The 15131-nt window shown below is 41.3% G+C and overlaps 1 protein-coding gene across 1 annotated transcript in view; it reads left to right on the top strand.

Annotated features, from left to right (window-relative positions):
* plekha6 (pleckstrin homology domain containing, family A member 6) overlaps positions 1 to 15131 on the top strand; it is a 134214-nt gene that overhangs the window by 32819 nt on the left and 86264 nt on the right. The window contains exon 2 of the mRNA XM_046379865.1: positions 2885 to 2993. The gene's annotated coding sequence lies outside the window, so the exon portion shown is untranslated. The remainder of the gene's footprint in view (positions 1 to 2884; positions 2994 to 15131) is intronic.

Below are 15131 nucleotides of genomic sequence, written 5' to 3'. Positions count from 1 at the left end.
TAGCAAATAAGCTCATACATCAGTCAAATAATAACTTCTTAATAAGTTATCTTTCTATAAGTATGTAAGTGAGAAAAAGTTTCTTTTTTTGTTCTTTTTTTTACATGCAGCAATCTTTACAGCTGTAAACCTCAAATTTTTATACATTTATATATTAACAACAGATCAGTATGCATTTCATTAAAAAACATGTAACGAGTACTGCTTGAGGTTGAAAAAGATTGGTATGTGAAATGCAGTATCCAAAAATACCATGATGCCCCACTGCATTTGGTCACATCTTGCAAGTTCAGGCTGCAATGTTATGACATAGTACTATGTCCCAGTTGCATGAAAGAGCATGCCTTTTATAAGGGCAGCTGGACTACATGTTTAAAGTATAAATGTAAAAACAGTTAAAGTGAAACAGCAAGGCACCACCACTTCTTGTGCCAACTTTCAAGATAGAATCAGGGTGAACTTGATAAAACATGCCTTTGCTTTGTGACAGATTATGTATTTTAGGTAACCATGTGCACAATTAATCATGTACTCCAGATTTAGCAACAAAATATGTTTTAACCTCCCTAAACTTACTTAAAAATGACCTGTAATAGTTCTGACCAGCGCACATCACCCCAGTTCTAAAATGTCAAACTAAACACAACTGAACATTGTTCCAGAATCTGTGACCACATGATTGAAGAGAAATATGGAAATGTAGTTGCCTATATACAACAACAGTACTGTCACGACAAGGTACATCCCTTGCTCACAAATCCATGTTTTTAAGTTCACCCTAATTTTATTTTGAAAGTTAAGAAGTGGTGGTGCCTTCCTGTTAGACTACAACAACTTCTGATTTTTTACTGATTGTTTTATTTGTGTGTGTGTGGATCTTAGTACATACACTAAGAGACACACACACTAAGATAATTTCAACATGTATGAGAATTTTAATGCGTGTCGGCACAGGGTCAATGTGCATGTGCACATTTTCACTATGTATATGTACATTTTCAATGTGTATGTGCACATTTTCAGTGCTTATGTGGCCTTTATCATATTAGGAATGCACCTTTTCAGTAGATATGTGCATTCATTTCAGTGTTTTCAATCCATCCAGCCTCCCATGAACATTGCATACTTTGAAAAGAGAGTGATGAGTGCACTTGTGAACACACAAGCATCCAAACAATTACTAATATTGCTCAGTGTCTGCACAAAAATGTTAATGTGTGTTTCAAATTTTTCTGCTTCCCCCAATGAAAATAAAAATAGTGTCATAAAAGATCTTATAACAAAACAAAGAACGTTGGTCCCAAAGGTCTTTGATCTGGCCCGAGATAACTGGTGGAAAACATTCAATGAATGCCAGCTGCCATCAGCTAAAGACTTTTTCACTATGTGCATTTTGATGCAGAGGTAGTTCTTAAAGTTACTTTATAAAATGGAATTTAACTAACTAAGTTTAGATTTGGCTGCCTTGGGAAATGTACAGTATGTAGCTGTTGTTTAAGACAATGGTGTAAAATGTGGTTACATGTATATTATGGTCCTTTAAGGCTTCCTCTACGCAGCGTTTAAACACTTCAGAGGGTTACACTATACGCTATGTGAACTGGTCTGACAAAACCTAAAACCCCAGTTAGAGATAATAGGTATCACAACGGTGGTTAACAACTTTCTTTGTTAACTCATGGTTTCTGCTTCAAGCTCATTTAACACTTCTTCTGCACAAAATGAACCAGTCTCATACCAAAATGGACCAATCTCATAGCTCAGATCTTCAGCAATCTAGCAAGATATTTCAGTCACATGTGCTTCCATATGAACAATACTATATGGGAAAATACTTCACAGTTACTTAGCTTTAGGCTATTTTAGTTTTTAAACTGGAATGAAGCTAATAAATCATTATGGCCTGGGGCTGAATTCTTTTACCAAAAGCAGAATTTCCCCATTTTATATTCACTGCAAATGTTGTAGAAAATGTTAAAACGATGTAAAACATTATTCATAGTAGATATAAATCTAACACACCTTCAAAGGTCTGTTCTCCAAAATTTCTCCATTTTTTTTGTTTGAGAGCAGTTTTGTCTGTGTTTGTTTTAATTAGGGCTGGGACTGCATTAACGTGATAATTAATCAACGCTGACAATTATTTTATCACACAGTTGTTTTTATTATAATAATTATTTTAAATCCGTTGCTCACTAGCTATCTAACTGTTGCTCACTTGCTCACTAAAGAAAATACCTTATTGCGCGATGAAATAAAAAGTAATTGTCGGCGTTGATTAATTATTGTGTTAACATGTTAATTATCGAGTTATTGCGTTGACTTGCCCGGCTCTAATGTTAATGCAGTCCCAGCCCTAGTTTCAATATCTTTCTTTCATACCTAGTATGCGCAGAACTTTTCTCTGTAAGCTTCTAAAACATTGTGATTTTGCTGCTGTTGCTGAAGTATAGCTTAAAACTTACAGTTTCAGTAGAAGTCTCTAAAATGATCATGGTGAAAATGTGCAAATGTGCATCTTTTGTCACCTCACCCAATCCACTTTCAAACTGGACTGCTGCACAACAGAAGAATGTGAAAACTTAAACAGTCAGACAGAGATTGAAGTGTGAGAAAGAAAACAAAATTAAAGAATGGAAATGGAAATGACAGGAAAAACAGTAAAAATGGACAGCATAAAGTGCTAAGTGTTTTTACATGCACATTAAAGGAAGGAGTGGGAGATGAAGCAGGGGAGAGGAATGGAAAAAGACAGCAATGAGGAAGAGGGGGTGATTGTTTCTGGAGCTTTGGGGGGTTCAGATTTCTCTTTTCTTTCAATTTTATTCTCACATGCAGATCGAATCACTTTCTTTCTTTGCTTTTCCCTCTCTTCTGTTTACAGATTGGCCCACTACAGTCAAGCCCCAGTATATTGTAGGTACCTGCTACTGACAAGAAGACTATAATAGAGAAAGCAGAGAAGAAAGTCAAGGAAGGACAGGTGAAAGAAGGTGAGAATAACTGCATGTGTTTTTCATTTGATATTTTGAAGAAGAAAAGAAGGTGGAAGTAAAAATGGAATGTTTCTTATCAGGAAGACACAGTTGAATGTGGATATGATGATGCATTTGTGTGTGTGGATCTTAGTACATACACTAAGAGACACACACACTGTCCATTTGGCAGCTAATACCAGACTTGCTGCTGATGTGATGGCTAGAAGCTTTGACAATCTTAAACTACATTACAGGACTTCAGATACACAAATTGTCAATTTATTAGATTAGATTTTAGATTAGATTAGATTCAACTTTATTGTCATTACACATGTACAAGTACAATGCAACGAAACGCAGTTTGGCATCTAACCAGAAGTGCAATAAGCAGTAAGTGCCAGATATACAATAATTTACAGTATGTACAGGGTTTATGGATAGAGCCCCGTACAAGTACAAAACATTTTCCTTTTTTAATATAACACAAGCTTATCACATAAAGAAAAAAGATCAACAATTCTATTAAAGGTACATATCAATAACATGCTGAAAATGACATTCATCAATCATCAATATTTTTATATAATTAAATGAGATCGGAGTCTGGACTGTATAATAAATTGTGGACTGAGCTAAATCAACAGTCATAAAGCATTGTAAGTGTGACTTAAGATTAGATTGATGTCAGTTACATCATTGAAGTGGTACATGTTCACAAATACCGACTGAACCACACTTGAATACAGGAACAAATATATTGGAATATAAAGTCTTAAAAAATGGGTGGCATTCTGCAAGTACTAGAGAACCACAAGGTGCATTTCTCAATTAAACAGCTCAAATTATGAACCTAATAGTTCCTAGGAATGGCTTCATTTAAAAATTTTTGTACTCATCTTTTACTGCTAAACAACCAACTAAAGCAACTATACATTCACAGCACCCTTTATTAATAATACATATCATGATTCAAATATCACCATAGTCACTTCATATTTTAGTGAATAACATGTTAAACAACATTAATCAGTTATAGTTCAATAAGCACATATGCATGTATGTATGCATCTCTATCTGTGACGACAATTCTACATTAGTCTCATGCACCAAAGTACAATATACTTCATTCAAATGACTGTTTCTTTCCGAATGGCGATTTCAAAAATACACTAAGTAGGGGCTCACCTTTTGTGATGCAAGAAAGGCTTGATATCGAGGCATATGGTATGACTCTTTAACAAGTCTCTCAGTCTACAAACAGTAATGCATGTTAATAATAGGTTCATAGCAAAAACATTAGCTGTCAGTGGCAGACAGAAGGGTACATGTTAGTATGAATGAAAGACCCAAATCTTTAGGTTGTAGACTGTGCCCTAAATCTGGTCAAACTGTTTGGCCTATGTGCCCTTATGAATTATGGTCTCATTCTTTTATTGAGTGACATGTCAAATAGCTGCTGAGAAAAGCACCTATTTACTGATTATTGATACAATCACAACTGAAAATTATTTTTAATCTTACATTTTGACTGGGCAGTGCACATGCTACAGCCTTGTTTGAGCCAACTTTCATGTTTTAAAGGCTAAATGTGCTAACGTTCTGCTTACGTTGGCAATGAATCTATGGTTAAAATATTTGGCTGTGCAGAATGTGTGTTTGTGTGAATGAAATGAGAGCATCTGTGTATTTGTTTATTGATTGATCTTCCTTCTCTTTGTTATAATCCGACCACACTTATCTATTCTGAATAATTTTCCAGTGTCATTGCTGTTGATCCTGGTGAAATATGTAGATCAGCGAGTCAGTGTTTCACTCAGTCTTGGGGTACAGCTTGATGTCATGTCCATGTAGACGAGATGACATGTTTACTCCACTTCAGAACCAATATCCCTCACCACTATGATGATGTGACAATCTGGTTGAGGGGGCTCAGGCCTATACAGAACAGCAGCGAGGATCACACATCACCTTGGTATATGTCGCACTTGGTGGTAATTTGTGCAAAATGGCTTTGAATTGATCTCTGGAGTCTTCTACAGCCCCATCAAGCTTGTTATAAAGGCTTTTAGTGTCCTGTTGATGTCGTACATTTCCAGGCATTCCAGTATCCATGTGTGGCATTCAGTCATAGGCTTTCTTGTAGTCAATCCAGGCAGTGCACAGGTTGGTCTGCTTGTTCTTGCAGTCCCAATTGACTGCTTTATTGACCAGTAGCTGGTGCTCAGCGCCCCTGGTATTGCTACCAATTCATTTATAGGTCCCAGTCATGTATGCCCATTGCTCATCAGGTAGCCTATTTAATTACCTGTGTAAATGTTCTAGTTGTGTGATAAACGAGATATGTAAGTATGAAAAGGCAAGACTATAAAGGTAGTTCAATTCAATTCAATTCTGTTTATTTATATAGCGCCAATTCACAACAAAAGTTATCTCATGACACTTTCCAATTTGAGCAGGTCCAGACCAAACTCTTTAATTAAATTGTAAATACAGAGAGCCCAACATTCCCCCTTGAGCAAGCACTTGGCGACAGTGGTAAGGAAAAACTGCCTTTTATAAGGCAGAAACCTCGGAGCAGACCCCGGCTCAAGATGGGCGGCCATCTGCCTTGACCGGTTGGGCTGAGAGAGAGAGAGAGAGAGAGAGAGAGAGAGCAAGGGAGAGAGGCAGAGGGGGTGGGGTGTGAGAGAAGGAGCACACAAGCAGAGATGCATAGCAGCAGTAATAATACCAGAAGTATCGGAAATGTAGATAATGATAAAGACATTGAAGTATACAGAAGGTATTATGGTGATTTTGATAACAATAGTAGTAGTAGTAGTAGTAGTAGTAGACAAGAAGGCACAAAGACTCCAGGGAAGAAGTTGAGTTAGTAGTATGCATTAATGGGACATGAATGTGTGCAGAAGGAGAGGGAGAGGAAGAAAGAGCTCAGTGCGTCATGGGAGGGCCCCCGGTAGTCTAAGCCTATAGCAGCATAACTAGGGGCCGGCCTAGGCCAGCCCTAACTATAAGCTTTATCAAAGAGGAAAGTTTTTAGTCTATTCTTAAACGTAGAGGAGGCAGACACCCTGTCTGCCTCCCGGACTAAAACCGGAAGATGCTTCCATAGTAGAGGAGCTTTATAACTAAAGGCTCTGGTTCCCAATCTACTTTTGAGGACTCTAAGAATCACAAGTAGCCCTGCATTTTGGGAACGCAAAGTTCTTGTGTGATACTAGGGTACTATTAACTCTTTAAGATTGAATGGTGCCTGACCATTCAGGGCTTTATAAGTGAGGAGAATTTTAAAATCTATCCTGAATTTTACAGGTAGCCAATGTAGAGAAGCCAGAACAGGAGAAATATGATCTCTCATGCTGGTTCTTGTCAGTAGTCGTGCTGCAGCGTTCTGGATTAGCTGGAGAGTCTTTGTGGATTTATTGGGGCAGCCTGATAGAAGGGAGTTACAGTAATCCAGCCTAGATGAATGCATAATGTAATGAATGCATGGACTAATTTTTCTGCATCTTTCTGACTCAGGATATGCCTAATCTTTGCGATATTTCGGAGGTGAAAGAATGCAGTCTTTGAAATATAATACAAGGACAGAGATAAATCCCTTGTCTGATGCCAGGAGGAGGTCATTTGTGACTTTGACCAATGCTGTTTCTGTGTTATGATGAGCTCTAAAGCCAGATTGAAAATTTTCAATATAACTGATTGGTGACTGTTCTTTCAAGGATCTTGGAAATAAATGGAAGGTTAGATATTGGTCTATAGTTGCTTAAAACCTCTGGGTCAAGTGTGTGTTTTTTAAAGAGAGGTTTGACTACATCTTTCTGTCCATAAATGTAAATTGCAGTATGGTTCAGTAATAATTTCAGGAAAATAGAAAGAATATATAATTGGACATCTAAATGGCATGTCAGTACTCCATTATTCTATGATAGCTTTCTTAAGTCTGGTGGAGAGCACTTCATTTCACCTCAATGGTATAAATCTACTTGTCTGTCATCCTCATAACAATGAAAATTTATAGTGTTTTTCCTAACAATATTACCTAATATACCTATGATATATAAAAAGACTCCTGTCTTTCCACGCTCACAAGCATGACCAGTGCCACACTGACAACAAAAAAGGGTTTCCTACCACTACCTGCACTGCTCTTTTTAAAAGGTTATAGGCAACAAGTACAAAAAGAGTTTTTGAGATCATTGCAGCAAAATCATTCAACAGTAAAAATAGTCATCAATGTACAGGGTTTTCCAAGTTCTCAAGAGTTTTAATGGTAAATTTTGGTCTGGTTTATTTAATTTCTGTTTTCACACTCTCATCATCCACTGAAAAATTTTAACAATTCTTAATGTTCAGGTTATATACCATTGTATACAAACTGAATTGCACAATGACACCTAATCTACAGTATAACAGATAAAATCAACTGAATCCTTATCATTTAATAATAAGCTGAAAAAAGTGCATGCAAGAAAGTACAGAACCTGATCATTTTTTGTTGAGTTCTGGACATCTGGTGTCGCCTGGCACCTTATAACTTCTGCCAAACAAGGATGTCAGATTCCTTGCCACCTCTTAGATGGAGGTTCTCTGTAGGTGCAGGATTGTGCCTTATTAATGTGTCTTTGTGTGTTAGCCACTCATTAAACTTGAACGTGCTACAATAGTGGATGAAGGGAAAATTCATCTCTTACACAGAAACACAAATTACTATGACACACTAGAGCAACATAACTTGTGTGTACCTATTAAGCACAGACTACAGACTGTGCCAGAATGGTTCTTGCTAAAACCTGAAAGTGCTTAACAAAACATGGGTCACCACACTTAACAGGTATGCATTTCATAACAAAGATGATGAATTATTTCAATTTACAACCAAATGCTGTGGGAAAGAAGTAGTTGTTTTCGTATCTAATGATGCTGGTATAAATAGCATCTTTGAGTAGCAAGAGTAGCATGCTGTTTTGTTATAACCTATAAACTAATAAAACAGCAGTGTGTCATACCACTGAAAATCAGTATATTGGTGTCATCCACGCCGATGGAAAGTGCTGTTGTCGTCCTCCAACTTAAAGTCAGCTTTATTGCCAATAACATATGTACCAGACATACATAGGAATTGAAATTGATGATGGATGAAGCTTTCTTTCAGTGTGCTAGTCCTGGCCTGAAGACTCCTCAGTCTATTTCCTGCATCGCCATCTTTCTCCCTCTCACTCTCTCTCTCTCTCTCTCTCTCTCTCTCACACACACACACACACACATACACGCTCCTATATATCTATATAGATCTATATATGCATACCCTTGCTGCTGTACCTGTGTTATCCTTAGTTAGTAATGTAGTTAATATACTTATCTCTGAATGGTTGTTGTTGGTTAATAAATCCTGTTATTATCTAACTTGTCATTGCTTGTGGTTATTGTGAATGTACTTGTGATAACAGCTGGATCATGACAGTCAGTACTCGGATTTACCCTTCATCAATTTTTAAGAGACTGTTATTTCCGACGTCACTGTGGATCCACACCAATACGCATATAGGAAGAACTGATCCACAGAGGATGCCATATCTTCTGTGGTCCACACAACTCTCACCCACCTAGAGAATAAAGACTCCTATGTCCGCCTTCTCTTTGTGGATTTCACATCTGCTTTTAATACGATCATTCCGCAGACACTGATCCACAAGCTCAGTGCTCTCGGTTTGAGCTCCACCCTCTGCAATTGGGTCCTGGACTTCCTGACGGACAGGCCGCAAACAGTGAAGATCCATGACATCTCCTCCTCCCCCATCACCCTCAGTACCGGCTCTCCCCAGGGCTGTGTGCTGAGCCCCCTCCTGTTCACCCTGCTAACACACGACTGCTCAGCGCAACATCCGAGCTGCCTCATCGTGAAGTTTGCGGATGATACAGCTGTGGTTGGACGCATCGCCAGCAGCGACGAGGCCAACTACAGGCAGGAGGTGGAACGCCTGGAGGGTTGGTGCAGAGAGAACAACCTCTGCATCAACGTGAAAAAGACCAAGGAGATGATCGTGGACTTCAGAAGGGGCAGACATCTCCCCCTTCCTCCCCTGTACATCGGAGGGACAGCGGTGGAAGTGGTCTCCAGTTTCAGGTACCTGGGCGTCCACATAACGGACGACCTCACCTGGAGCAACAACACTTCCTGCCTCATCAGGAAGGCACACCAGCGCCTCTACTTCCTCAGTCGGCTGAGGCGTGCCGGACTGGGGAGTTCGGTCCTGACATCCTTTTACAGATGTGTGGTGGAGAGCGTCCTGTGCTCCTGCATCACTGTGTGGCGCGGCAGCTGCTCTGCAGCAGAGAAAAAAGCTCTGCAGAGGGTGGTGAAAGCTCCACCACCGCAGACATTTACACCTCCAGGTGCAGGAAAAGGGCCTCCTGCATCATGAAGGACCCCACTCACCCCTCACACAAACTGTTTGCCCCTCTCCCCTCAGGCAGGAGGCTGCGGAGCATCAAGAGCAGGACCACCAGACTGAGGAACAGCTTCTTCCCAGAAGCTGTGAGACTGTTGAACTCTGGAGGTCCTCTGTAGCCCCTGCTGCCAAACTCACACCTCACACACCAACAAACACACAAACAACCACCCATGGAACATTTTGCACAATGCAGCATTTGCACAGAACTCAAACTACTCATGTTCATTGCACTACGGTCATTTTGCACTACCCTGTCAGCCATTTGCACTACTGTTTATACTGTTTACACTGGTGTTTATATCATCTACTGTTTTCACTTATATTCCACTGTTTTTATATTATATAGCATTGTTTATATTTATATTTATTTTGTTAGGAAACTGGGCTTATACTGGGACCAGGGAAACTAATTTCGTTCCACTCATGTTTTACGTGTGTGAAATGACAATAAAGCTCCTTGAATCCTTATTAATTTGACTATTCGTCCCTGGTGACAGGGTGCTGCCCAGATTTTATGTGTATAAAGAATACACTGATTTTGTTTCAGTGATTATTCCCCATAATGATTGGCCTTCTTGCCAATAACCAAATTGCCCCTATTAGTGCTCAACAGTGGCATAGATAAAAAACATATATGTTCATATATTTTCTTTCCATGTGGGTTTCTGGGACAACCAAGAGAGGAATATAATAACCCATTGTATTTCAGTTGAATGAACGAATGCTGGCGCTCCTCTCTGGTTTCTTTTCATTAATTTTATTTCCTGCGTACTCTGCAATTGTTTATTGTGTATTGACGATTTGTTAATCCAGTCCTCCTGTCAAGCTGGGGTTCGGAGCAGGACTCAGATGCAGAGACTCGAGTAACAAGTTCAACTTTTATTAAGAAAGTCTGAGGCAAATCCTCTTGGCAGAATGATGAAACAGAGAGGCTATGAAAATTACCTGACTATGAAACATTAACAAAATAATGAAGGAACGAAAACAGGCAATAAGAATTATCAGAACAGAAAACACTCCCAAGGGAGGATAAATACTTCTAACTATGAACAAAAAATCACTCCAAGTGGAGGATAATCAAAAACTCACTAAACAAAAGATCAACAACAAAAAATCACTATTAAAGAGGAAAAATCTAAGTCTAAATGAAACTAAGCTGAGCTATGAAAAGATTCAACAAAAGTTCACTCCAAACAGAGGATTCAACAAAGAGCTTCTAGACGAGATTTCTGTGGCTATGATGAGGTACGCTGGCGTGATCATACAGGGACGAAACACACTGGCACAAGACAAGTGAAACGCAGACTTTTTGAACACATGAGGGTAATGGGAAACAGGTGGAAACAATGAAGGAAGGAACAAAGGAGGAAGGGCAAGTGACCTGAAACGAGAGGAGAGTTACACTTCAAAATAAAACAGGAAATGACGAGACAAAAAACCCAAAACAAGACAATACCTCACTGCGGGTCTATGAGGGTCATATCTACAATGAAGCAGGAGGGAATCCAGGACAGCTCCTCAGGACCATAACCTTCCCAGTCCACCAAGTACTGTCTGCCTCGGCCACGGCTGCGGACAGCGAGGACCTGGTAGACTGGCCCGCCATCCACTATTTCCGGAGAAGGGGGTGAAGGAGTCGCAGGAACCATGGGGCTTTCCCGAACAGGCTTGACTTGGCTAATGTGAAAAGTGGGGTGGACTCGGAGGGAGCGAGGTAGGGGAAGGTGTACCACAGCGGGATTGATGACATGGGTGATGGGAAAAGTTCCTACGAACCGCGGTGCCAGCTTCTTGGAAGGCACCTTCAGATTGAGGTCTCTAGCTGAGAGCCACACCCTTTGCCCGGCTGGTATGCAGGAGCAGCCCTCCTCCTGCCACCCAGATCCGCTGACAGCGGCGTACTAGAGCGTGGGCCGAAGGAACTGACACCTCCAGCTTGTTATCAGGAAAAAGAGGAGGATCATAACCAAAAACACACTTAAATGAAGTATACCCCGTAGCAGAGGTAGGTAGAGTATTGTGAGCGTATTCTACCCAGACCAGGTGGTTGCTCCATGTAGAGGGGTTCTGGGACACCAGGCAGCGGAGACCAGTCTCTAGTTGTTGGTTGAGGCACTCGGTCTGGCCATTCGACTCCGGATGATATCCTGAGGTCAGGCTGGCTTTAGCAGCAATGAATCAGCAAAAATCCTTCCAGAAGTGTGAGACAAACTGAGGACCCCTGTCCGAGACAATGTCCTTGGGGAACCCATAAACTCGAAAAACATGGTGTAGCATGTGGACTTAGTTATTTGTCTTTGAAGACGTTTCACCTCTCATCCAAGAGGCTTCATCAGTTCATGCTCGCTTGACTAGGCTGGGACTAGTCCAACTAGCTGGTGTGGAGACCCAGGTATTTAACCTCTGTGGAGGCATTCACATGACCAGTGGTGTCATAGGCTCGTTTAGTGTTCCATTGTGACAAACGACAGTCGTTGAGACAGTCGTTGGGGATGGTAAAGTTGGTTTCGACTTCGTTACTGCTCTGTTGTGTTGTAACGACAGTCGTTAGAGTCACATGGGGTCCTTTGTGAATGGCAGTTTTCCTTAGAGGCTAAGTTGTGGAATCTCCTGGGAAGAGATGAAAGGGCAGCATTGTAAATTGGAGATAGGTGGTGTCGCAGACCTCCTCCTCTGTTGAGAGATGGTTTTTCTAATTTCACATAGATGGCTTCTTTTACTCCTCTTTCAAACCATCTATCCTCTCTGTCCAAGATGTGGACATTGTTGTCCTCAAAGGAGTGAGCTTTCTCCTTCAGGTGTAGGTAGACGGCAGAATCTAGGCCTGAGGAGTTGGGCCTCCTGTGCTGATACATGCGCTTGTGTAGTGGTTGTTTAGTTTCACCAATGTAGAGGTCTTTGCATTCCTCATTGCATTGGACAGCATACACCAGATTGCTTTTTTGAGTGTGTGGTGTTCTGTCTTTGGGATGTACCAGTTTCTGTCTGAGTGTGTTGCTGGGTTTGAAATACACGGGGATACGGTGCTTGCTGAAGATCCTCCTGAGTTTTTCTGATACCCCAGATACATATGGGATGACTATGTTGTTTCTTTTGTTCTGTTTTTCCTCCTCAACCACCTTGGTGGTGTTCTTCCTGGAACCAGCTGCAGTTTTCACAAAGGTCCAACTGGGATAACCACACGTTTTGAGGGCATCCCTCAGGTGTTCATGTTCTTCCCCTTGGGCCTGTGAGCTGGTGGGTACCTTATCAGCTCTGTGTTGCAGAGTTCTGATAACACCAAGTTTGTGTTCCAAAGGGTGGTGTGAGTCGAAAAGGAGGTATTGGTCTGTGTGTGTGGGTTTCCTGTATACCCCAATGTGGAGGCTCCTGTCCTTTTCTATATGGACGTCACAGTCTAAGAAGGGCAAACTATTATCTTTAACATCTTCTCTGGTGAACTTGATGTTCCTGTCCACTGAGTTGATATGTTCAGTAAAGGCTTGCACTTCTTTCGTTTTGATTTTGACCCACGTGTCATCCACATATCTGAACCAGTGGCTCGGTGTTGCTCCCTCAAAGGAGTTCAGGGCCCTGCGTTCCACTTCCTCCATGTATAAGTTGGCCACAATGGGAGATACTGGTGAACCCATGGCACAGCCATGTTTTTGTCTGTAAAATTTGCCATTGAACTGGAAATATGTGGTGTTTAGGCACAAATCCAGGAGTTGGCATATGTGTTCTGGTCTGAGTTTTGTTCTGTCCTGGAGAGAGTCGTCCTGTGTAAGACGCTCTCTTACTGTTTCCAAAGCTTCCATGGTTGGTATACAAGTGAACAGAGAAGTCACGTCGTAGGATACCATGGTTTCATCTGGATCCATTTTTAAGTTCCGGACTTTGTTCACAAATTCAATAGAATTTTGTATATGGTGGGGGGTGTTGCCCACCAAGGGAGCCAGGATGTTCGCCACGTGTTTGGCAATGTGGTAGGTGACCGAGTTAATGCTGCTGACAATGGGTCTGAGTGGAGCCCCTTCTTTGTGGATTTTTGGAAGTCCATATAAGCAAGGGATAGAATCTTGCGGATAAAGACGGTGATATTGTGCTTTGTCAATAATCCCTTCTTTCTGTAGTTTTTGTAGACATTCTATTGCTTTCTTTTTGTAGCCACTAGTCGGATCTCTTTTCAGGGTTTCATATGTTTCTGAGTCGCTGAGTAGTGTAGAGACTTTGGCATGGTAGTCAGTTGTATTGAGCACAACTGTGCATCGTCCTTTATCTGCTGGAAGAATTGTGATTCTGGGGTCTTTGCTGAGTGTTGTGACCGCTTTCCTTTCCTCAAAGGTGAGGTTGGGAGGGGGAGCCTTGGCGTTGGACAGAGCTGCTGACACTTTTAACCTAAGCTGTTCGGCTTCGGTTTCTGTTAAGTTGTTTTTCTTTATAGCTGATTCTGTAGCTGTAATCAAATCAACTATAGGTAACTGTTTTGGTGTCATGGCAAAGTTCAAGCCCTTGGCTAAGACCTCTTTCTCTGGTTGGGTAAGTTCTCTGTCTGACAAGTTCTTTACCCATCTGTCTTGTATTGTATTCTGTTCTGGAATGTCAGTCTTTTGCTTCCAAGTAAGAGTTTCTGTGTTGTTATTGCTTTTGTTCCGAGACTGCAGGTTATGGAACTTTCTGGTCTGTCTTTCTTTGCTTTTGTTGTGTTGGGATAATTGGGCTTTCTTGGTGAAATCCACAACTTTCTCCAACATAGAACCAGGTAGGAGTGATGTTAATTTCTGTAGTAATTTCTCTGTTTTCTCTTTCAGCCCCTCCACAGTGAAATTAATCTGCCTTATCCGCTCATTGAGGAGTTGGTTTTGTGCTTTTCCTATGATTCTTTCCACTCTATGGCCTTCCATAGTGGAACATAGGTGTAGGCTAGTTGGTATAAGCCTTTGTTGTCTGCATCTCAGATTAAACCGTAGGTGGTTTCTGTAATCTGCAATTTTCCGAGCCAACTTTTCATATTCCCGCACCATTCTCAGGGTTGCCAACTCTTGCCAACTCTAACGACTGTCGTTACAACACAACAGAGCAGTAACGAAGTCGAAACCAACTTTACCATCCCCAACGACTGTCTCAACGACTGTCGTTTGTCACAATGGAACACTAAACGAGCCTATGACACCACTGGTCATGTGAATGCCTCCACAGAGGTTAAATACCTGGGTCTCCACACCAGCTAGTTGGACTAGTCCCAGCCTAGTCAAGCGAGCATGAACTGATGAAGCCTCTTGGATGAGAGGTGAAACGTCTTCAAAGACAAATAACTAAGTCCAGTTGCATTCGATTGAATTTCCTTGAGATAACCATGACCTGGATGAATGAGAATATTCACAGGCTTATGGTGTAGCATGACTTCGGCCGTTTCCTTGGCAGATGGCAACTTGGGTAAGGCAATAAACTTAACCATCTTGGAAAATCGATCTACTACTGTGAGTACTGTGGTATTACCTCGGGAGGGCGGAAGCCCTCTGACGAAGTCCAAGGATATTTCCGCCCATGGCCTGGACAGAATAGGTAGAGGATTCAGAAGCCCCATGCGAGACGTGGCGGATGACTTGTTCCGAGCACAGACCGAGCAAGCCTCTACGTATTCCCAGACCTCCGCTTCCATGGATGGCCACCAGAACCTCCGGGAGATAGCGAACAGCATCTGTCTAATCCCCGGATG

This window comes from Scatophagus argus, chromosome 3, assembly GCF_020382885.2.
Source record: "Scatophagus argus isolate fScaArg1 chromosome 3, fScaArg1.pri, whole genome shotgun sequence".
In the NCBI taxonomy this organism is placed as follows: Eukaryota; Metazoa; Chordata; class Actinopteri; family Scatophagidae; genus Scatophagus; species Scatophagus argus.
Note: the sequence above shows the minus strand (reverse complement) of the source record. Positions and strands in the feature narration are given on the sequence as shown.